Raw genomic sequence first — 25,534 nt, 5'->3', positions numbered from 1 at the left:
GAGATTCTTCCTCCTTTCTCAAAAAACATTAATTTTTTATCAACACCAATGTGCAACTACACAATCTTTATTTATGTCATCTGGAAGAGATTTTTTACTTGGATGATCTTTTTTTGGTAGAAATTATAGGATGTCACAAGCTGCACTTTTTATTTTTGATTGTCCAATTCTTTAATTTGTGCTAACAATTCCTCTATTAAAATATTGTTTTCATTGGTGCATTTCTCTATCTCTATTTAGATTGCTTCCCAACAGTCCATGTTTAAAAAAATAAAATCAATGAAATACTCTCATGTTGAGATTTTCTTGCGAAGTTCTCATTCTATACAAGCTTTGTACCAATTATGTTTAGTTGATTTCTCTATCTCTATTTTGACCGCTTCCGAAGAGTCCACATTTTAAAAAATTCCAATCAATGAAATACTCTCATGTTGACATTTTCTTGTGGGGTTCCCATTCTGTACAATCTTTGTACCAATTATGTTTAGTTGATCATATTGCTAGTGCTTGTCAAAATAAAATTTAAAAACTGAAAAAAATTCCTATGTCACTTTGAATGCTCTTCTCTCAAATGTGAACCCTCTGCATGCGACATGCAAGGTTTGAAATATGGTTTTCTTTTTCTGACCATTAAAGAGTACATATGTACTTTCCATTTTCATACATATTCCAATGCAAATACCCTCTCTATCACATGTATTGGAAGTTTGTAAAGTTTTACCTCTGAACCGTAAAACCTTAATACATTGTAGTCTTCAATAAAGTACCAGTCAACTAATTGAATTTGACTTCCTAGTTGAATTAATTGTTTACAAGACACAAAAAATCTAAGCATTGAAGTTCTTGTAATTTTATGATAAAGAGATGCCAAAAAGAAGTCTATAAAGTGTTTGTAGTCCTTGAAAATTAAGTTGAAGCTTGTTTGTTTCAAATATTTGGTGATTCTTTGACAACAAAAGATAGCACAAGTAGGTCGTGTATCTAAGTGTATCTTGTGTCCATGAACTTGTTTTAATCATTGACAATTATTCTCACATGCCATGAACAATGTGCTCAATATAATTATATCTAACTGGATCTCGTAGACGGTGAATATTGAAAATTATTTCTAGAATATTGGCACCCACTTTTAGGTTACTTTCCAAACCCAAACACATTGATAGCAAGGATATATTATCCTGAACCCATTGCAAAAAAAAAATCCAATTCATAAGGTGGTTTATGATCATGAGGCAAATTAAATTCGTCTGCTAATCCTTTGATAAATGAATGTTTTCTATCTAGTCGTAAGTTCTCATATGTTTTTGCTAGTTTTTCCAAGTCAATGTGGGTAGGGTTTTGTGATTCATACCGCAGGTCTAATAAACTAGTAAATTCACTCGGGGTTATCAACATATTACCTCTTCTGTATTTTGATTGACAATTGCCTTTCTTTTTTCATCATAGTTTTCGGCACAAACCATTACAAATTTTGGACAAGGGAATATTGGAGGAAACCCCAAGCAGGTTGTTCCCATAGTCCATGTTGCAAACAAATTTACAATGGACCCTATCATTTTGTTGTCTTTAATATATTTTGACTCCTTTTTTGGATCATTCCACTTATTTTGAATTGCACGTCTTCTTAACTTCATACACTTCCTCTTGTATGTTTTCGTCATCATTGAAAAATTTATAGAACTATACACAGTCACAAATTATAGGCGTGATAAACATTTAAACCCTAAATTGTTATTCTAATATTTTACTTTACAAGTTACCTAATTCCTAGAATGTAAACAATTTAGGCTTACAATGCATAATAAATTCAAATTAAACCCTAAATTCTATGACCGATTCCTCACTTACAATAATTTTTAAAAATGTGGTAAGAAAAATGTGCTCAAAATCTTACCTAGAAAGTTGAACATCAAATTTATAACTATAGTCTATGAGCTATCTTTGAAGACTGGGACTGCGTTGCAACTTGCAAATCGTAAGTTTTTAACACCTTTCTGATCAGTGATGCTTTGATGCTTTTATAGAGATCTCGGTATTTTGCATAGAGATTGAAGATTGAACAATGAAAACAAAACCTTATGGTCTAGACTCAACACAAAAGCAAATTTTACAAATTTTAGAAGCGAGAGAGTTGAGAGTGTGTTTGAAATTAACTGTTACTATATTTTACAGTGTAAAGTTGGTATAAAAATTTATTATAAATTATTATGAAATGCATGACGTTATAGCATAAATTAGGATTAACTCTACTAATTATTGCTAATTTATGTTTCTAGAGAATCAAAGACTTCTTTCTGAAAACTTATTTTTTGAGACCATTTTGAAAAAATGATTAGTGTAGCAAAAAATGGCCTAAAATACATCTCCAACCACTGATCTTTGATGATCCAATGGTGGTCAACGCATCGACCATCACCTCTTTAGAGGTCACATCAATGCATAATGTTATACTCATTTATCACTTGATATGTGTATGCCATGTGTCTTCTTTCCTGGAATTTTTTGAAAAAATAACTACTGTAGCCAAAATTGACTTGAAGTACATCGCCAATCATTGATCTTTGATGATCCGATGATGGTCAGTGCATCAACCATCACTGCTTTAGAGGTTGCGTCAGTGCACATCATACTCATTTCTCACTTGATACATATATGCCACATGTCTAATTTTTGGGGGCATTTTCAAAAATGTGTTGACTATTGTTGAAATTGGCTTGAAATACATCTGGGGCCATTGATCTTTGTTGATTGAATGATGGTTGGCATGTCCCCTTTGGGCCCTTTCTAATACAATAGAAATGATGCCGACACTATGTCCCCGTGTGTCACTACATTATTTACCACATCTAAATGAATAAATATTAGTCACATGTGATACATGTATGCCACGTGTCTTCTCGATGGAGTCATTTGGGAATACAAGTTGAGTGTTGTCCAAATCAGCCCGAAATACATCTCAAGTCATTGATCTTTGTTCATCCAATGGTAGTTGGGGCATCCCCTTTATTATATTAACATTTGTAACACTATATTAAATTTTAATCATAATATTAATTATTATTATATAATAATAATAATGAAATTGTATTAAAATTTCTCCGTTCTTTCCTACCAGTGTCTGTTTGAATGGAGGACAACTATTGTAATCTTTTATTTAATTTAATAAAATTTATTCAAGCCTTGGCTATTTACCGATCAAAATAATAATAATGAAATTGTATTAAAACTTGTCCAAAGCTATCTAAAGTACATCCAAGATGTATTATGTTTTATTTTAAGAAACAAATTTGACTTATTTGTGTTACGTTTTTTAAAACTATTTTTTGCTTGAATAAGAAGATATTCATAATAAACTAAAGAGAAATATGAATCTATGTATTTGTGCATTGAATTTCAAATGAATAATTTACATTAACAAAATAATTATCCTATTTTATGCTTCTGATGATGATTAAAAAATAAAAATTTAGTATGTTAATAATGTTATAATCAAAGTGTTTGTATAAAAATAGAGTACTTTACAAATATTTAATATATTGATTATTATGTTAAAAAAATACTTCAATAATTATATTAGGCTATAATTAAGGACCTAATAGGGTATAGTTAAATTATTCTAATTTATATAGCACACTTAAATTTTTAATATAAATTTAAAAGTTATTACAATATGAATAATTCAATAATGATACATCATTATTAATTTATTAGTTATTAGAGTTGACACATATCTTCTTTCTGGGTGCATTTAAATAGTTATTAAATAGTTGAGTGTTCCCCAAAATTTTTCGAAAATCATCTCTAGTCATTGATCTAAGTTGATCAAACAGTGCTACTATGAACATAGTGATTTCATACTCGATGCATATTTGCCACACATCTTCTTTTCAGGGCATTTCAAAAAAAAACTAGTCGGTTGTTGCCAAATTCGACCTGAAAAACATTTGGAGCCGTTGATCTTTGTTCAACCAACGGTAATCGTGACATCACCTTAATAAAAATACTAACATAGTTCTTAAATATATGAGAACATTTATCATTTTAAAACTAAAATAGTTTTTCAATGATAGTTTAAATTTGATTGTAAAATAAACCAATCTAATGTAGAATTAAATTTGATTGTAAAAGTAAATATTGATTTTGTTCCACATATTCTATTATTCTATACTAGTGAAACTGAACACTGGAGTAAGTGATTTATTAATTAAATTAATTTTTAAATGTTATACCTCAATATGCTAATTTTAATTCAATAGCAAATGTTATATTCAATTTCTTAACAATTTAATGGAAAATTTTGAAAATGCCAAAACATTGCATAAGTAAGTATAACAATAAAACACAATTTTATATGGAACTCCAAAAATTTTATTGACATTCTTTGAAAATTACAATGATTGTAATTTGATAAAACAAAATCGAAAGTGAAACCAGAGTACATGGGGGAACCCTATTACTACTGTACTAGTTCGTGTAGAAAGCACGAGACCTGACTAAGGCTGTGAATTCTTGAAGCCATGGGTTGTCCTGTGCCACTTCATCCAGATTATACCATTTTTAGAGAAAATCCAAGCCAATTCATGCCCATTTTTTATCAACTTCCTAGCAGTCAAGCTTACACAAATGGTTGCAAGGCCACATTCCAGCCAGGTTTTAGACGCTTGTGGATTTCACCCACCCAAAAAATCCCCACCCCTAATTCTGCATGAGAAACAATGTCAATATCATTACCTAGGTATTCTACTTTAAAATTCTTCCTCGTGAGCAACAAAATGTCGACCCTTTCTTCTTCGAGGTTGGGCAGACAGACTAGAAAATGGGACATAATGTCCATGTTGACACGACACCTATTCTCATTCTCCAAAAGCTTGCACCCTATAACCATTTTCACAGCATGAATAATGAAATCCATAATGGACACAACCTCATTGCAAATTGACAAGAGTTTTTCATTAGGATGTTCCCTGAAAAGGCCTTATGTTCCTCTTCCAATTTGCATGTCAAATGAATTGGAGTGTCCATCTTGATTTACAATTTACAAAATAATTAACTATAGAAGAATGACTACATACTAGTGACTACAAAGCAAAGACTACCAATCTACCACACCAAGTAAATCAAACCAAAATTTAATGAGCACTAAAAGCACAACTACCATACTAGTGACTGCCAAAAACAAGATGAGCAATGACAAAAGAAGAAGCTCAATTGCCTATTAATAAACTAAGTGGCTAAGTAATGGTCCCTAAACATTTTTCTGCCCGAATTCTAGTTTGATTGTTTTAAATGATCAAATCTTTGCAAATCTTCCACATAAATGCAAGTTTGTACCAAATAATTGTAATGCATGTGGAGTCGATGGAAGAGGGAATTTCATTGACACTGACAAGACATCTATTTAATGTCCACTACAAGTGGTATAGGGTGGAAGGAGACGTATCACCATTCCAAAGACTTGAACAAGGTTGAGGCTTTAGTCGAGATGTTAGCCCGAAATAAACCTTCAACCATTGATATATTATCATCGAACAATAGTCTGTAGATGGATGCTACCAGTTATGCACATATGTTGGAGATATGACATGTTATTAGAAACATTTCCCAAAAATTCATCACTTCAAACATCAATTCCTCCTCGCATGTGTACTAACTAGAAAATGCTTACTAGAAAATGAAATTACTATTCAAACAAATTTGGAAAGTAATAACTAAATACATCATTTGATTACTATAAATGAACTAGAGCCCAAAAGAAAACAACATGCCACTAAAATATCAAAAATATCAAATATCAACAAAAAGTGGGTTTATTTTGTATTATATTCTCTATATCTACTTTACATTTCATCTTCATATATATATATCTCACACACATACAATAACGAAAATGGTTATGGTTTCCCTCAAAAAGGTTAGCGACAAGCTTCAAACCATTATATTTCAAATTCACTCACTTTTTGATAATATGTTTAACAAAATAAACCCTAACTAAACTGATGATTCTTCTATAATGCTTCTTTTATCCTTCAGAACATCCCAAAAGGGTTGAAGTTCCAATTTTTCTATTCCATCACATTTGCAATTTTTTTTTTCAAAATTAGCATGGTTGAGACCCATTTCAACGAACATTGCTCAGAGCTCTACATTTTCCTACTCCTTTTCTAGCTCTTTAATAACATCCTTGGTATTAGCAAAGAGAACTTGCGAAGTTGCAATAAGAAAAGTAGTAAGATCACTTTGTTCCTTATCCTCCTCCATGGTCAAATATGGGTTGACAACAAGGCTTGGATTTTCATTCGACAATCCCTCTTCCACAAGCAGTCCCAGTTTTGGAAATCAACTATGTTTCTAATAATGAAAACCATTAACTAGGATGTCTTCAATTTAAAAAACATTTTTTTCAACCAAATTCCACTTTGCCATAAATGCAATAGGACATTCCACATATGTATCATCCTATAGATACCTCACTTTCTTATCACTCTTTGATTTAATACTAAGCATAACATTTTTATAATCAAAACAACTGATTTGAAAAATATACAATTAATTTCTAGTCATTGATTCATTGAGTGATCATGTCATTTTCTAGCACATTTGCCAACACTTTATATATGTTTTTTCACTAGATAGAAAAAATCACCTAATACTAGAGAGCCAAGTCCTAGTAACCCTGCTAAATGGTGGTTCAACATGGATTCTACATCTTGGAACCAAGCCAATTTTGGAGCAGCTTTGTGATAATGGAACCAACTAGCAAAAAGCATTAACACTGCAAAGATCAATGCACCGATTGCAGTGCAGTAAAGTTGCAATTCACTAGTTATTTTAGATGCTTGCCAAATTTGGAAGAACCCAGAGGTGAGTTGTATTCTTTGAAAACCTCCACCCACATCTCCATTCAAAATTTCTCGGCCTACTATTGGCCAAACAACCTAAGCATTGGGTTTAATGTGAGTAGGATGACCTAACCATGCTTCATAATTGGAGAAATGAGCATCGTGAAAGTACATCCCACTTAGCCAAATAAATATGATGGCTAATTGACCAAAATGAGCACTAAATACTTTGTGAGAGATCTCTTCCAAATCATTGGTATGGCTATGTGGGAAAGGTCATAATAACAGTGGAATTATTACCATATGTCATAGAGGAGGAGGTCACAAGTGTTTGTATCGTCAAATTGATTTTCGACAGAGTGAAAAAAACATAGTGGGAAAAATTGTAACAATAGAGAGTGACCCTAATAGAAGTGCATATATCTGTCTTGTGCACTATAGAAATGGTAAAAAGACATATTTTGCATCCAAGAGGGTTATTATTGGAGATACTATTATTTCTAGTGCAAGAGCCCCCATATCAATGGGAAATGCCCTACCTTTAAGTGCGGTTTCAATTATTAATTGTACACAATCGGAAATAACCGATTGTGTATACAACAAAACCTTAAAATCTATCACTAATCCAACTAAACTACTTTGATGGGATCAATCCCAAAGGGAAACTAAGGATAAAGAACAACGGGTGATTGAGTTCAATAGTTTCTGAATTAATTATTGACTCTAGAGATATGATAATATGGAGAAGACTTAATTGTTTGAAGTAGAAACAACTAAGGTAAAGGAACCCTTGTTCTGAAGAAAAAAAAAAGTAACTCCCATTTGATTTGATGGTCAAAGGTAGATTCGAAGCTGAACAGTGACAAATAGTTTTTTTTAATCAAAAAAATTGATATTTCAAATGCCTCCTACGTTATCCGGAAGATGCGAAAGCATTAATGTAATTTAATAAAGTCATGCCTTCTGAATGCTACATGAAAAAATAACATAATCCAAATGATGGAATAAAGAAACCTAGGATGTACAGAATAAGGACATAAAGAATTGAAAGTATGGCCTTCATCTTAAGCCTCTATATAAAATAGATTAATAATAATCATATTCTATTCATATCCAGAAAGTTGTATGCCTTGAGAGAGGCTTGTACAGTTTGGGAAGGGATTTTTACAAATTAAAGATCTACTTCAACCAATATACCTTTAGGCACGGCTATACATAATGTCAAAGTACAAGTCGAAAAAGGTGGACAATTAGCTAGAGTAGCGGGTGTTGTGGTAGAATTGATCACAAAAGTAGGCTGATTGACCACATTAAGATTACCATCTGGAGAGGTTCATTTAATACCTGAGAATTGCTCGATAACAATTGGACAAGTAGGCAACGTTAAATGGAAAAATTGAACTTTAAGTAAAATTGGGTCAAAACATTGGCTGGGTAAACATCCTAAAGTAAGAGGAATAGTTATGAATGCTGTAGATCATCCTCATGGGGGTGGTGAAGGAAGAGCTCCAATTGGCAGAAAAAACCCCTAACCCCTTGGGGCTATAACACACTTGGAAGAAAAAGTCGGAAGAGAAATAAATATAGCGATGTTTCAATTCTTCATCAACATAAATAGGAATGGTTGTAAATCCATTTTTATTTTCTATCAATAAAAAGAAAGGTAATTAATTAGCCATGGCACATTCACTAAGAAAAAATACCTTTGTATTTAATGATTTGTTAAGTAAAATTGACAATCTAAACATGATTAAAGAGAAGAAGATAATAGTAACCTAGTCCCATAGATCTGCCATTGTACCTGCAATGATTGGTCATACCATTGTTGTTCATAATGGAAAGGTACATTTACTCATTTTTATAACAAATGGTATGATAAACCACAAATTAGGAGGATTTGCACCTACTTCCATTTTTCAAGAACATGCAAAAAAGGATAAAAAATCAAAAAAAGAAAAGGAAAAGAAAAGAGAAAAGAAACAAAAGAAAAACACGCACACACACACACACAAAAGAGAGAGAGAGAAACGATAAATAAAAAAGTCTCGTTGTAAATAGTATACATTAATTCATTATGGAGGATGAAGATGAAATTGATATTTCAAAATATGGATTTAGATTTAAATTCAACTATAAGAATACGAGTTGTAGCTAAACATGTACGTATGTCTTCTAATAAAGCATGTAGAGTAGCCCATTTACTTCATAATTCTGCCTATATACAGGTACTTGCAATACTAACTTTCATGGATTATAGAGCATGTGAGCCTATATTCAAAGTACTTGTTTCTGTAGCTAAAAATGCATGTTCATTTATGCGTATACATAAGTGCTATTTAGCTGTCCTTGCGATTGAAGTGAATGAAGGTCCTACTTTGAAAAGATTTTGACCTAGAGCTCGGTGTTGTGGTTATCCAATACATAAATCCACTTGTCATATAAGTATTACATTATTTTACGATACAGGTAAAAGCACAAACCTGTGTCACCTTTTATAAAGGAGAAGTGATATCAGAATTTGAAGTCTTCAACTTTAACAAAATAAAAGTGGCATTTGTGCTTAGTATTTGAAGATGATGTAAACTAATAAAATGTGTAAAATTGGATGAAGTTTATGTCTATAATTTTTTTAAAAAAAATTGAGTGAAAATTTTATTTATTTTTAAATTTTTAAAGTGTATTTTTTTATTTTTTAAAAATACTAAAAATATAGAGTTTCTTTCCCATCAAACAAATATATGAAAATGTTTATATTTTGGTTTGATTTTGGAATATGTTAGAGTTAACATGTATACCTAGTGCACCAAAAAAGAAAAATTTAAATTCGGCTAATATTTTTGAAGTTATAACTGGTCAAAGTCAGAGTTATAAGAAATTGATAGTTTTTTTCTCCCGTCAAACTTTTTCCATCAAATCTACATATATTTTTTTTTAAATTACATATTCTTGAAGAAGACTCTCTCCTCTAGTGTAACATAAAAAAAAATTAATTTTTTAACATGATTTACTATTTTTTTTCTTATTTTTGAATAGACATCTTCCTGAATCTTAAGATACCTACTTGTAATATTTTCAAATTATAACATATTATTCATAATCAAAATTAAAAAAAATTTATATGATCATAATTGTGACTCCGAGAACTACAAAAGTATATTTTTAATTTTTAAAAAAACTTCAATTTAGTAGGTCAAATTGGCCTTCAAAGTGAGATGTTTACAAAAGTTCTAATTTTTGCTTGTTTGGTTGCCACATAAGCTGCCACATAGACTGTTTCAGTCGAAACCATTCCGACAGAAACGATTCCGGTCGAAACACTTGTTGGCAGAATAAATCGCCAGTGGTTAATGTCACTATTTGATATTAAAAAAAATTGTTTTTTTCTTTTTAAAAAAATTAAATATACAGGGACAACGAAAATTGGAAGAGGGTTTTCAAAAGACAATTAATTTTGAAGCAATTTTCAACAACTGTTCTGCGGATAATCAATATTGCAAAGGATCAAATATTTTGAAGGTGCTTTTTTTCTCGTCTAATTATTTTTATTTTTATGTATTATATATTGAACCATTAGCGATATTTAGTGAAATCTAAATTTATTTATTTTTCTTTCTATAGATTGAAATATTCAATGGGTAGTAAAAGGAAAATATCAAGGAAATATGATAGAAAAAGAGATGACAAAATGAAAGGCCATATAAAACATGATCAAAACCAACCTACTGAAATTCCTGAACATGATGAGATTCATGAAGAAAATGAAAGTAATGAAGAGGAAGAAATTGGCAGTTCTATTGATAGAGACAAATTAGAAAGCATAAAAAATTTGATGGATTTGGATGAAGAACTACTTTTAAACCAAATTCCATCTAAAGATATGATAAATGATAACACTATCAGAAAGCATTGTCAGAACATGTGGGATGAATATTTCAAGGATAAAAGTATATTTGGACAGGCACAATTATTTGTCAAGTTATTTAGGAGAAAAGATATGAGACCTATTTTAGAGTTGTTGGGTGATGATAACAGAAAAAGCCATGCCCATAATATTAATAAAACAATAGTAGAAAACTTGCAAAATGCTTATAACAAAATTGACAACACAACTCGAGGAGGTGATTTGAGTAATGCACACAGAGCATTGATGACTACTATATCTAGTAGAATATTGACACATAGAAAACAGGTACATGCAATTTCTGATGTACTACATATATCTAGAAGAACTGTCCAGAGATAGATCAAGAGGAGAAATATGCTAGATGATAACATTGAGAATAACTGGGCAAATATTTGTAGAGTTCCTTGAAAAGACAGGATTTTTGAAGAAGTAAAAAGATAAGTTATTGAATTTTGGACCACACATTCTTGTGTTTCTTCCAAAAGGTGTGATACTATACAAATTAAAGATCAAGAAACAGGGGCCAAAATTGAACATCCAAAACATTTCATAGATATAACTCAAAGTGAAATTTTTGAAGCATTCAAACAAGAATTTTCAAATGTCAAAATATGTCAGAGAATGTTTGAGAGTTTACATCCTTCCTTTGTACGCATAAATAAGATGCGTGAAACTTGTTGTTGTAGAAATCATGTTGAATTTGGTCTACACTGACAATCATTTAAAAAATTTATCGCAGTACTTGATCCTAATTTGGTCATCCCTAGCAGTACAACACAATTTGTGAGGTCCATATTATGTGATAAATTAGAAGATTCAGATGAATTCAAAGTGCAATGCATCAAAAATTAGTGTGAGGATTGTGCAGATTTACAAATTTTTTTTGAAATTATGCAAGTTGAGAATATTAATGAATCCACACCAATTTCATGGATGAGATATGAATATGAGACATACCAAAATAATAGAGGAGATGAATCCAGAAAAATTGTATTGAAGGAGAGTGAATTGCATTTATGATGAGTTCATGGCCAAGTTCCGTCCATTGATATATCCATATATCCAACATTGTCATGGTGCACGATGGCAAGCTAAACAGTTTCATGATTCCAAAAATTGTTTTCCACCTAGTTGTATACTTTCAGTTGTAGATTTTTCTGAGAATTATACATTTGCACCTCATACAGAGCTCCAAAGCCAATATTATCATTCTGAACAAGTTGCAATATTTGTGTAAGTGACCTATAGACATGCACAATTTGAGGTGGATCAAATAGAAAGATTGGATGAAAATGAAAGCATCATCATCAAAGAGGTTCATTTCTATATTAGTGATGATAGAGTTCATGACAGGAGTTACGTGGCTCATTCTTTTGCAATGTTCTCTGAAGATCTCAAAAATTGTGGAATAAATGTTTCAGAGCACTGGATTTGGTCTGATGGATGTGCAGGTTAGTATACACGAAATAGTTACACATTTATTTAACTTTATTTTAACTTATATTTATTTGGACATGTCTATTTCTATTTGATATATGTACACGAATAATTGTAGATACTTATCATGTTTCATGTTCACTGGACAATTCAAATCTGCAAAAGCATTTAATTGGTTAGCAATGTAACATGCTAGAACCAATGTTAGGTTTTTATGGAATTTCTTTGAAATTGGACATGAAAAAGGGGAGCATGATGGAGCAGGAGCATGTATAAAACGTGCGCTTCAACAACATGAACTTGTAGGTAAATATATGCATTTTTAAAATGTGCATGTTTAATACTCTAGTAGCATATATTTTAAATTTTATATATACATGCATATTGTATGTACATACAGGGAATAGGATAGAGAGCGCAAATCAAATTGTTGAATGGTGCAAAGTTCATTTTGCTACTTGAGATACTGAATACAATAAGCGCTACTTTTGGGAGGTGAAAGGTGAACTAAGTTATATTTATTTTTAATGTATTTTTCAAATCAAGTTGAGTTTTTAATTAAATATTTATTTTGGAATATGACAATTATTTTTTGTATTTGTAACAGATATAGATCAATCTAATCCTTACAATTGTCAAACGATTCCTAGAATTAGAAGTTTACATCAAGTAATGACTACAAGAAACCATAAACCTCCAGTAATTAAAGTAAGCGAGAAAATATGTTTTTGTGATGACTGCATTAACGACAATCTAGTTAGTGCATGTGAAAATATTGGAAATGGATATGTTTCACATTGGGATTTGAAGGAGATTTTTAGAAAGCCTCCTTTTGAAGATGTTGACATTGACATTTACATTCATGATCCTGTATATTCAGCTGATTATGAGCGCATTTCTGATTTAGTTATGGCAAGTTTGTGTGCATATATACATATATATAAATTAATAGACATTTATATTTGTTTTAAAATTAATTTATATTTATCTTTTTATATACATGCAGGAGATATTTTTGCAGTTCAAGCCTTACCAGATAATGCGGAAAATGTGGACTATTATATTTTAAGATGCACAAAAGCAAAACACAAGTTGCTAGAAGGAACTATAGATGCTGATGAACAGTCATATCCAATTGGATCAGTTGTTATTGAAGGAACATATTATCAACAAAAAAGGGTAATTGATATTGGTATTGAATTTATTGAATACAAGCCTGGAGAAAAGGTTTTACACTACAGTAACCATGTTATAGCAACCAAATTACAATTTGAAGCAGTACAAAGAAAATGACGTTGTGGAAATCAAAAGTGGAAATTGCCTATTGAAGAACATGAAAAAATTGTAGAGATAATAAAAAGTAGAGAGGATCCTAACAATACATTGTTTGTGGAGCTCTAGTTTACCTATGTACTTATTGTGGAGCTCTAGTTGAGTTATGCCTGTATAGCTCTTATACTTTCATAGTTAATATTGACAGGATATTTGTTTTATAAATTTTTGTACATTGGATCATTTATCTTGGATATGCAAAATTAGACATGTATTGTTATTTTTATTTAAATTTGACATGGATATCTCATTTAAGACCAGGTCTCTTAGGACCTCCCCTTAAGACAACCCCTTTAGTATTTGTATGTATTTATATGTACATTGTTTATGTTTTCTTACATATGATTGTTAATGTTGTTATGTATTTATGTACATATAATCTTTATATGTTCTTATATGATACATTCTTTATGTTTGTATATAATCGTTATGTTCTTGCATGTATTAATTTTACTAATTAAATGTTGTAACATGCATTCTTTAGGTCATACTCTTTATATGTTCTTACATGTATATATTATATGAACTATGTTACATATTACATACATTATATTTTATTAATTAAATGTTGTTAATTATAGTTAATTAAGAATGTATGTCATTAAATATAGTTAATTATACTTAGATTAAATATATAGAATTTAATTATACTTATATTAAGACATGTCATTAAGTATAGTTAATTAAACTTAAATTAAGGCATTAAAAACAGTAACATGTATGTATAAACATGAATATTGAAAACATATACATATGTATATTAACTTTTATTAATTAAATGTTATAGTTCATGCATTCTTTCTAGGCGATCATAGTCTTTATATGTTCTTATGTACATGTATATGTTATATTCTTATGTACATCGACCATTAAAATTATATAGTTAATCACACTTACATTAAGGCATTAAGATGAATAACTATACATATATATATGTAAACTTGAATATTGAAAACATGAATACCATATAGAAACATGTGCATAACACATACATAAGTTACATAAAAGATGAAGACATCAAAAGATCAATAGCATACATGTGCATATATCTGGAGAATATAATGTACCCATATCAAATGTATAAAAATAGATCATGTATCAAATGTCTGGAAATAACATATAAAACATCATTTAGAGTCCATGATATAAACACATATCTAGAAATAACATATAAAACATCAAAGTGTCTATATAAACCATGTATCTGAAAATAACATATAAGACATCAAAGTGTCTGGATATAAAATGTATGCATATGGAAATAACATATAAAACATCAAACTGTCCATATAAATATGTATCTAGACATAACATGTGTGTAATAAAATAAAAGGCCACATATGATCTAATCAGCTACATCCCCCCTCCTAATCCTGGGCCTTGTCCCCAAAAGGGTCTATCAGCTGCATCTGAACCCTGTGTCAAATGATAACTTGAACCATTTAATTATGTATACAGACAAATTAAATCAAGATCTACATGTATATAAATCAAAAATATATATATATATATATATATATATATATATATATATATATATATATATATATATATATATATATATATATATATATATATATATATATATATATATATATATATATATATATATATTGTAACATACCTGGGACTCATGACATGTAGGATTTGTCGGTGTCTGTAGATCAACAAAACGTAACATACTATCACTCAAACCCTATAACACATACACAAACACACACATATACATTAATTTAAACATATAGACATATTATTTACTATAATAAAAATAAGTCTAAACATATAGAGATATTTACCATAGCATTATGTAATGCTCTGCCGATCTGACTAATATTTGAATCATGTAATGAAAAAACAGTATCAGCATCCAAGTCAATAGTGCAACCCTGATCTGAAAGCATGGAAGTAAATAGAACAGGCTGTATGGCACTGAGATCCTAAGTAGGGGGGGTGTTGTAGGGTCCTGAGTAGCTGGGGCTGGTGCTATAGCCTGGGCCTGTGTAGCAGTAGGAGCAATAGAAGGTGCAAGAATGTCCTCCTACCTTTGTGAATCCTCTGGGACTGTTGTACGTGACAAAATTGTCTAATCTGAGAGCTCATGTCATGAAGTGGAATCCTTGAGAGTGTAGATAATGCTCGATATGCATCTAAAAGATCAGATGCTAAATATGATGCCAAATGATGCAATGCATCCACCTCTAAGACTGTAGAAATGTCTATAGGAGAAGGTATGTCTGCAACTCCATAATCATCATCAACAGGTGTGCTAGATGATGCATTTGTGGGAGCGGTACCTTGAGACCATAGCATATATCTACCACATCGATAAGAAGAAATCTCGTGTAACTATGTGGTGACGGTGGCGATGCTCGAAAAAATTTGTGTCCTAATTGTGTCATCAGGAACACTCTCACCTGTAGTAGCCATCTGTGGACTTCTCGGCATAACCAAAAGGTTTGGACCCACCATTGCCCGTTTGTTAACGGTCGCAGGAGTGTCTGCGGGTCTAAATCTATTAGAAAGTCTCCCCTGACCTTGCCCAACATGCCCTAGATAATCTGTATAGTCAACATCATAGTGTAAATGAAATTCTGCAAACAATTGTTTGCAAAAATATAGAGGGAGCTCATCCTTCTGTGGCCATCTATGATGAGTAGCCAACCAACGAGGATACATCAATGGTGTGACGAGTGGATCAGTACACTTCGTCGCAGAGTAGCCTTTGACTCTACGACGATCTGTATAAGATGGAAACATGGATTTCACCATGCCGGTGGAAACCTTAGTGTCAATTTGTGTGTACTTCATAGTGCCAGTGACACTGTGAGATAAAGAAGAATAAAATGTCTCAATGCTCATATCATCAAAAGGGTTGTATGATTCAACTGTCTGAATCATACAAAATAACTCCTCTCGCATCGCTGTGACCTTCTCCCTATTAGGTAGGGTGGTAGAAGAGGAAAGTGAGGTATCCAAAACCTGCATAGCACGAGATAATCTCGCAATTGTATCTCTAAATAACTGCTGTCTATCATGAGTGGAGGAGGTCGATCTACGTGCTGTACCAGACTCAACACTCTGACCCCCACCACGAACACTGGCATCCCCTGAGGATGCAAGAGCACGATCCCCAGAACTGGATGCCATAATGTATATATGAAAATAAATATGAGGATATGAATGTGAAGCTACAAGAGTGATAAATATCTAGAGATCTGCACATGCATATATATACAAATATAAACATACAAGTGTATTTAAATTAAAATAATTAAAAGTTAAATTTAATTTGAAACACATGTACATATAAATACACAACATTAAATGTATGGTGCTAAATTCAATCATGTAACATACATATGTATTTTAAAACAAATTATCTTAGAGACCATATCTAATGTACATTGTAACGTGCTCATGCAAATGTGAAAAATAAATATTCGTACATGTACATGTATATGCAATAAAAATAAAATAAAATTTCTTGATTAAATGATAACTAAGTGTACACATGTATACATGCAATAAAAAAATAAAATTCTTGACTAAAATCTAGATTTTGATGTAAATGCTTTGATGATTATGGGGAGTGTAGATGAGAGTTAGGACATAGGGATAGAAAAATTTGTTACTAGATAAGTAAATGAGTTTAGTTAGCAAATGTTAGTTTACAATTTAGAACCCATGACTTAATTTAGTAGTTTGAATTAGAGTTAAGAATGTTAATAAAGTAAATGGGATATAGTTTTATTAAGGTTGATAGTAAGGTCAGTCTATTATGTGCTAGTAAACATATGAATACCTATTACAACCTATAACAGACATAATGACCTAGTAGGAGTCCCTAGGTCCCCTTAACATATATATGGATAAAAATACCTAGAAATATATCATTAGAGGTCGTTATGTGTCATTTGGTAATGTAAGAATCATCATTACCTAATAAGACCTATTATATCTTAATAATACATATTAAGACTTATTAGAACCTATAAAAAATAGTATGACCTATTACGACTCCTATGTCCCTTTAACACACACATGTATGGATAACGTACTGAAAAATGCAGTTGACATAAGTGATCTTAATGTGTTGTTTGGTAATGTAAGACTCATTATTACCTTACAATACCTATTATGTGCTAGTAAACATATGAATACCTATTACAACCTATAACAGACGTAATGGCCTAGTAGGAGTCCCTAGGTCCCCTTAACATATATATGGATAAAAATACCTAGAAATGTATAATAAGAGGTCGTTATGTGTCATTTGGTAATGTAAGAATCATCATTACCTAATAAGACCTATTATATCCTAATAATACATATTAAGACTTATTAGAACCTATAAAAAATAGTATGACCTATTACGACTCCTATGTCCCCTTAAGACACACATGTATGGATAACGTACTGAAAAATGCAACATAAGTGATCTTAATGTGTTGTTTGGTAATGTAAGACTCATTATTACCTGACAATACCTATTATGTGCTAGTAAACATATGAATACCTATTAGAACCTATAACAAATGTAATGACCTAGTAGGAGTCCCTAGGTCCTCTTAACATATATATGGATAAAAATACCTAGAAATGTATCATGAGGTCGTTATGTGTCATTTGGTAATGTAAGAATCATCATTACCTAATAAGACCTATTATATCCTAATAATACATATTAAGACTTATTAGAACCTCTAAAAAATAGTATGACCTATTACGACTCCTCTGTCCCCTTAAGACATAGATACATGGATAACGTACGTAAAAACATATCATTTAACTGATCTTAATGTGTTGTTTGGTAATGTAAGACTCATTATTACCTAACAATAACTAGTTGTTAAAATGAACATCATCAATATCTAAGTGTGGTTCATTCGGTTAGTAGAGGGCCTATGTTATGGTTAGAATGTGGTATGGGTTATGATTGTAGTTAATATAGGGTTATGTTAGAAGGTGTATTTAATGCCAAAAATAATTTCACCATAAGATATTATTGTTTCACCTCTAGATCCATTAGGTTATGTTAGAAACTGAACAATGTCCCCTAAAGGTTTGCTACATTTTTTACTAATATTTTTCTATATTTTTTAACTAATTTTTTTGACATTTTAACCTCATGTTTTTCTATATTTTAACCTAATGTTTTTCTACACTTTTAACTAATGTTTTTCTACGTTTTTATCTCATGTTTAACTACATTTTTGCTAACAAATTAATTTAAATACCATTCTAAAACAATCTAAAATAATTAAAATAATTTAAACATATTAAAAAATAAACAATTTTAAGTATTTCACTCACAAAATAGGTCAAAAACAACTACTTTAAGTACAATTAACATCTATTAATCAAAAAATACGTTTAAAAACTATTAAAAAAGGGGAGGAAAAAACCACTAACCAATTATGGTCGAAACACTTGACCCGCTCTCCAGAAATCTAGGAACTGCAACAGTGACAATGATAGCCGCAAGAGGTTTACAACAGTTTTATTGCGGCTTGGGGTTTCGGCCATAACAGTTTTGGCCGAACGAGTTTCGGTCGGAACGGTACGAGCCACGTAGGCGCGCGAAACTGCCACGTATGTTCGGCTAGAATAGTTCCGGCCGAAAGCCTTCCAACCGAAACACTGAAGGATATCACAAAGGGTGACACAGGTTTGTGCTTTTACCCATACATCATTGGATTTTTGTAATTCAACTCACGATTACATAATAGTACAACGAAACATTAAATAGAAACAAAATATCCAAATAGATGATCCATTTATGCCACAAATATACTACTACTTAAAGTACTAAAAAAAAATGTATGGGAAACAAAATAAATCCACTTGGTTTTAGACTTGGTTTTACTCAAAACCATTATTCCCTTTGGTTTGAAGAAAGGGATTATTCCGAAGATCTACAAGAAGATGAGAGAATATATAATTGCATTGAAAATTTGGTAAAACCTATCAAAAGTTCTATCAATTCTAGTTATGGAGGAATTACACGTATAGAGATTCTGAAATAGACCGAATTGATTTTGGTAAATATATATATTGCATTTGTCGATTTTTTTATTGAAAAAAAGCACCAAGAAAAAAAGAAAAAATGAAGGAATTAAGAAAGGAAGTACAAAAAATGCTTGTACAAAGTATGCTTAATTCTATAAACAAAGAACTTGTCATTTCTATAGAAAAGGTGGATACACCTTACAGAGAACCCAAAATTCTTGCAAAATATATTGCTCTACAACTAAAGGAGAGAGTTGAAATAATAAAAATAATGAAAAAAGCTATTCAACTAGCTGAAAAGGCAACTGTCGAAGGTGTTAAAATAAAAATTAAAGGGCATCTTAACGGAATTGAGAGAGCCCGAAAAGTATATGTGTGTGTGTGTGTGTGTGTTCCAGTACTGTTGGTAAACAGATTTTCCTTCTTCTTTTCCTCTTTTTATGTGCCCAAACTTATAACGAGGAACAACTTTACACAACAGTTGGGAAACCATTTCTAAGAATATCTAGTTTCCATCTGAATTTAGGTACAGCTCCCTATGTAAATGATATTCAATGAATTATGTTTTATTCCTAAGACTAATGTGGGGTATGCTCTTAACCCGAGAGCAGAAGAGGTAAACCAAATTAAGCCTAACTAGAACTTAATTCAAGCAAGAATACTTCACAATTCTAAAACGGATTCATGCATCCACATTTCTTATGAATTCATAAATCCACTCGCACAAAACTAAAATAAGTTGAAAATCAAATCTAAATTACAACTGATTAATTGGAAAAAGAGAAACTAACAACATCCTTTCATCAAATGAATTGTAACAGTACTTATTACATTCATTCGCGTTCTGTAAAACAGGGGAAATGAAACTCTGTTCTTCCTCAGTTCTCTATAACACAGAAAGGAAATACTAACTAATCACAATACCTACTAGAACGAAAAATGATTGAAACGAAGTGCCATTCAATTGTCTCCGCAACAAATAGTACTTCACACCAAAATTTTTCCGACCTTTCATTAATCATTTAACTTCATACATATAGGGTTGAGAGATGACCGTTACAATAGGAATTTCAATCGGTTCATCTTCTGAATATGACAAATGGCAAGATGCTAGTTTGTCAAATTACAAAATTTGCAAAATTTATATCAGGAAATGAAGAGGGAGTTTAAATAAATCACTTAGATTTCTTTCCTTTTTCAATTTTTTCCCTATATGTTCTGGCAACCACTATAATTGGAATCATTTCTTCGTGACTAGGCACATGTACATTGGTGAATCTTAAGAGCCACTTTGAATGCTCTCGAGCCAACTCCTTTATTGCATTTAGTTGAATTGTCAACTCTTCGGACGCCACATGTACGTATCCACCAAGTGTCTACAACTCTACCACTCTGTTTGGACCGCTTGAAGTCATCCCAGATAGATTACTCAAGTATGTGGAGAAGTTATTTTTCATTACTTCCAACCCAATGAGAGCCTTTCCTTGCCCACTGTTTTGTGGATCAGTGTGTAATCCTCGCATGAGCTCAAATGCTCTGTCTTGGATCTTCTTTACTCTTTCCTTTGTTTCCTTGAGTCCTTCCTCTACCTCTTGAATCATCTCCTGCTTGAACTGCATGTTTTGAAGCCATTCGAACAAAGGCTCAGTTCCTTTCTTCAAAATATTCGCTTCAACTACCTCTTTTGCCTTCATTTGGATGACCATATTTAGGAGAGAAATGCATTCGTCACACCTTGCCCTTTTTGCGGCCAAAGTGTTGTGATTAGAAGTGATATTATCCTTCTCAACTTCTAACCGAATGATAACATTTCCAATTTGATCAATCAGAACGGCTCCATCTATACTGAGCTTCTCAATCCATTCTTTTCCAATCTGGCCAAAATGTCTATCTTTTTGGAGCTGTGAGATGAAGACTTGCACTTCTTCTGCAGTAGGGTTCTCAGTAGCAGGTACGCCAGTAATGGTTGCCAATGGAACAACTAGTTTCCTGATAAATCTTTTCAATTCTTCAATCTCTGCTTTCATTTTGATTTTTGACAATTTGAGGTTCTCCAATTGTTCTTCTATCACCTCGGTACTTGATCTCCATAGGCCCACTTTTGTATCATGCCTAGCTTCCTCGAGATCAATTGAATGTAGAGTGAAGTCCTCTGGCGTCATATCTTTGATTCTCCCTGCCTTCTTTGGTTTTGCTACCTCCATAGTTAAGTGCCCTGTTTCTGGATCTTGTCCCAATATTGACAAGGCCTTCTACTTTTTAGCTTTTACTATGGTAGATCCTGAGTGAACTGCTTGAGATACAACATCCTTTGAAGGAAAACTTTCATCTTTTCTTTTCCTCTTCTTCTCCAAAGTATCTTCGAGCAAAGACTCTGTACTAATCACTTTGGAGGCTGTTCTAAGTGATTCAATGCTGAACATTTTCTTCTTCACCGGAGTCATTGTTGCTATAGTTGTGGAAAAGGAGGTCTTTGGATCTCGAGAAAGAAGCCTAGATGAACCTGGAGCTTTCTCCTCTTCTTGATTTTTCTTTGCAACTTCATCAGACTCAGTGGATTCGCTACTACTACTTTTATCATCTCCGATCTCTACTATTTGAATAGGAGAACCAGCGGGCTTAAGAACAGAAGCACTTACAGATGGAGTAGGGCTATGATGAGGGGATAAGACAGGGGCGACATGAGGAGATGGAGTTGGAGTGACATGTGGAGGTGAGACTAGAGCAGGAGATCCATCTTTCTGTTCTTTCATTTCTTTTTCAGCTTCAGCTTGAGCTCCAATGACTGGTAGTGATCCACCTTGACAGGTTGGGGCTATTGGAACATTCTTCTTCGAGGGTTGATCACCTCCGCCTGCAGATTGAGCTGGGCCTTGAGCAGGTGCAGTAGTAGCACTGGGTGTGGCACTTTGAGATGAAGTGGGAGTAGCTGCAGCTGGAGAAGCTTGAGTAGTTTTGCTCTTGCTCCAGCTTTTCTTAGCTGTCCACTCAACCCACTTCCCAGTCCTTTTGATAATTCTTGTCATCATGACATCGAAGTCTTCTTCTATGTCAACATATGGTTCGAAACTAATGGGAGTATTCCTCAACTTAGTCAAATATGTATTATTGTACATATTTTGACCATCATCTTCCAATCCCTCCACATCTAAATTTATACCATATGTCTTTACCTGATCAATTGTAAATCTGGCAAAGGCACAATCTTGACTCTCCAGTTTGTTTTTACAATTTGCCCAATAATCCTCCATGGTTGTCACATGTTTGATTACGCTTCCAATTTGGAGCACATCTCTGGCATATCCATTAGGATCAAACAGGGGCCTTATTGCTTCATACTCTTCTAATTTGTATTTACTCTCAAATGCTTTGAGTATATTCTTTGCATCTGATCTGGTTTCACAACTATATGCTCCAACTTTTATAGGGAATTCATACCCTTTCTTCCTCAAGCTGGCGCTCAACACGTTCACTTGGATTGCTTGCCTCACTATCTCCACAAGCACAATCATATCATCTGGATACTTGGGCAACTTCAGTGGAAATCCATCAAATGCTGCAAGACACAAATAAGAAAATGATGAGAATTGAATGAAATAACTGCCAAATTGACTGATGGTCGCCATTGCTTCTGGACTAAATCTTCGCTCAAGACACCCTTGGAGCTCCCTGCAAATCCTCATGGTGAATGCATCATTTACCCAAATGTATTCTGCATAACTATTCTGTAATTGCAAGCATGGATAAAACTCATAACTTTTTACATTATCAGTAAAATTCTCAATTCTAGGGAGTCTCGGCCACAATTGAAGGGAAGCCAACATGTACATCAAGAAAGAGGACATATAAAATGAATTATTAAACTTGGCTGCACTGAGAACCCTAGAAAGATGCTCACTGACCTCATACACCCAGTCAATATACTATATGTCTGAGCAAATAAATTGCACCAAAAAGAAGTACTGCTCTACAAAATTAAAAGCTTCTACCTCGCCTTTGAGTCGATGCAACAGAACCAAAATGTCAACAATTTCTGGTTTGAGGTCTGTGCCGAAAAGAGTTTTAGGGACTTTACTCTTAGCTCCCCTTGGCTTTTGAAACCAAGACTGCATGATCTCCCTCCTCCAAACCATCTTCTTCAAAGAGTACTCAGACATGGCTCCACTCATCGTTAAATCAAAGAACTCCTCCCATTTTGGAATCCGCAAGTAATTCACCACTGCTTGTCGATCAATTGAAATTAGCACTGTTTGGTCAGGCAATAGAATCTGCTTTGTATCCAGGTTGTAATGATTGATGCATTCCAAAATCAACTTTGGAGCTTGTACTGCTATAGGGAACCCAGCTACTTCCACTAATCCACTTCCCCAAAGTTTTTCCGTTAAGGGATGAATTGGCTCTGCTCTTAATCTCCTTTGAAAATCTTGCATATCATAAAAACGGAGTGAAGTATCTGTGATAGTCAACCATGCTGACTTAATTCCACCCAATCCATCAAAACCCGGAATCTTGTTGCCATTTTATTTGATGTGTGATAGCAAAAATTCAAACAATTACAGATGATACAAGAAGCAAACTCTGTAACTTTGAAAATTACTTGAAAGCACTATCCAGTACAACAGTATAACAGTGAAATGGTAGTTTGAAAATTTGTTACTTCCCTTTTTATAAAATAACCCTAGATTTGCCCATTGAATTTCATAAATTGCACTGCACGAGCGAAATTAAGGGTGAATCTATTGGATTGGTGGATGTAAAGGTTCTAACGGATTTATCTTTTTCTTTTCACTATTTTCGTTGGCTCAACGGTAACTCTCATTAATTACTGGTTTACTTTCCATTTCATCCATCTTTCAAAAAAACAAGAATGGAGAACTCCCTAGGGCAAAATCCGCTTAACTCAATTCTGCTTGCAAAAGCCTTATCAATTCACTGATTTGCTTCTATTTACTTGCCCAAAATAATCTACAATCAACGGTTGCAAAAATGATTTTTGTTCAAATGTGAAAAATGACCTTCGAGGGTAGAAAACCCGCAGCGGAGAAGCAGATTTCCGATTTTCCTCTTAAGCTTCTGCTTTTACCTTTCTACCTTAAGCACTTTACTAACAACCTTCGAAAAACATAAAAGAGGCTTCGCGAGCGACAAATGGGGCCCGCTGGTGACTTTACCTTTCTATTTAGGCCTTTGCGGAAAATTTACCTCTTGGGTCGAAGTCCGCCAAAGGAGCAGCTACTTTTGAGATTTCCGACGATGTTTATCTTGATCATCTTAATAAGTTCTGAGTAATTTCCGCTATGAAAACATGATAATTCTGAATGATTTGACCATAATATGGCTTACCTTTCCTTGTTTCAGCCTACAGGTAGCATTTATGGATTGCTGCGGAGTTTCACCTTCTATGTGCGAAAACCCGCTATGGAGAAGAAGAAACTTTGTTTTCTGCTCAGGCCCATTGTTTTACTTCTTATGCCCTATTCACTTTATTTTAAGCCTTCGAAAAAACACGAAATCGACTTTGCAAGTGAGACGTGGGACCCATGGCTCTCTTAATTCCTTTACATACACCTCTTCGAAAAATTGACTTTTGACTTTGGAGTCCGCCACGGAGAAGCTCTTTCTTGATTTTCTGCCAATCGTTATTCCGATCATTTTTTGGACTTCAAAATGATTCTCGTTGTAAAAACATAACATCATTTGAATGATCTTTGCATAACATGATTCACCTTACTTCAATAAAGCTCGCCAATAGCATTTGCTAGCCTTTGTGGAATTTCACCTTTGGGGTGCGAAAACCCTGCTAAGGAGAAGCCGGAACTTGATTTTTCGTCGATCGCTTTTCTCTATCTCTAGACTAAATGAGTTGCAATAAATTCAAATGATGTAGCACAATTCGAGAATCTCCATCGAGTATGGCTCTAAATTACCCCTAAGACTCATGATAATCAAGAATTACCCACCCAAGCTATATGTGACACTGGAGAAGGAAAAAGATGAAAACCCGATGGAGAAA

General features: G+C 32.8%; 1 pseudogene across 1 annotated transcript; it reads left to right on the top strand.

Annotated features, from left to right (window-relative positions):
- The first annotated feature begins 19,253 nt into the window (after positions 1–19,253).
- LOC149563661 (small ribosomal subunit protein uS3c pseudogene) lies at positions 19,254–25,074 on the top strand (annotated as a pseudogene). The gene is made up of 2 exons (XR_016364278.1): positions 19,254–19,888; positions 24,880–25,074. The product of XR_016364278.1 is annotated as a small ribosomal subunit protein uS3c pseudogene (transcript).
- Positions 25,075–25,534: the final 460 nt, after the last annotated feature.

Source organism: Cupressus sempervirens, chromosome 4 (genome assembly GCF_028749045.1).
Source record: "Cupressus sempervirens isolate cs-2001-9-10 chromosome 4, ASM2874904v1, whole genome shotgun sequence".
Lineage (NCBI taxonomy): Eukaryota > Viridiplantae > Streptophyta > Pinopsida > Cupressales > Cupressaceae > Cupressus > Cupressus sempervirens.
The sequence above is the reverse complement of the archived record's forward strand: the minus strand, read 5'-3'. Positions and strand labels throughout refer to the sequence as shown.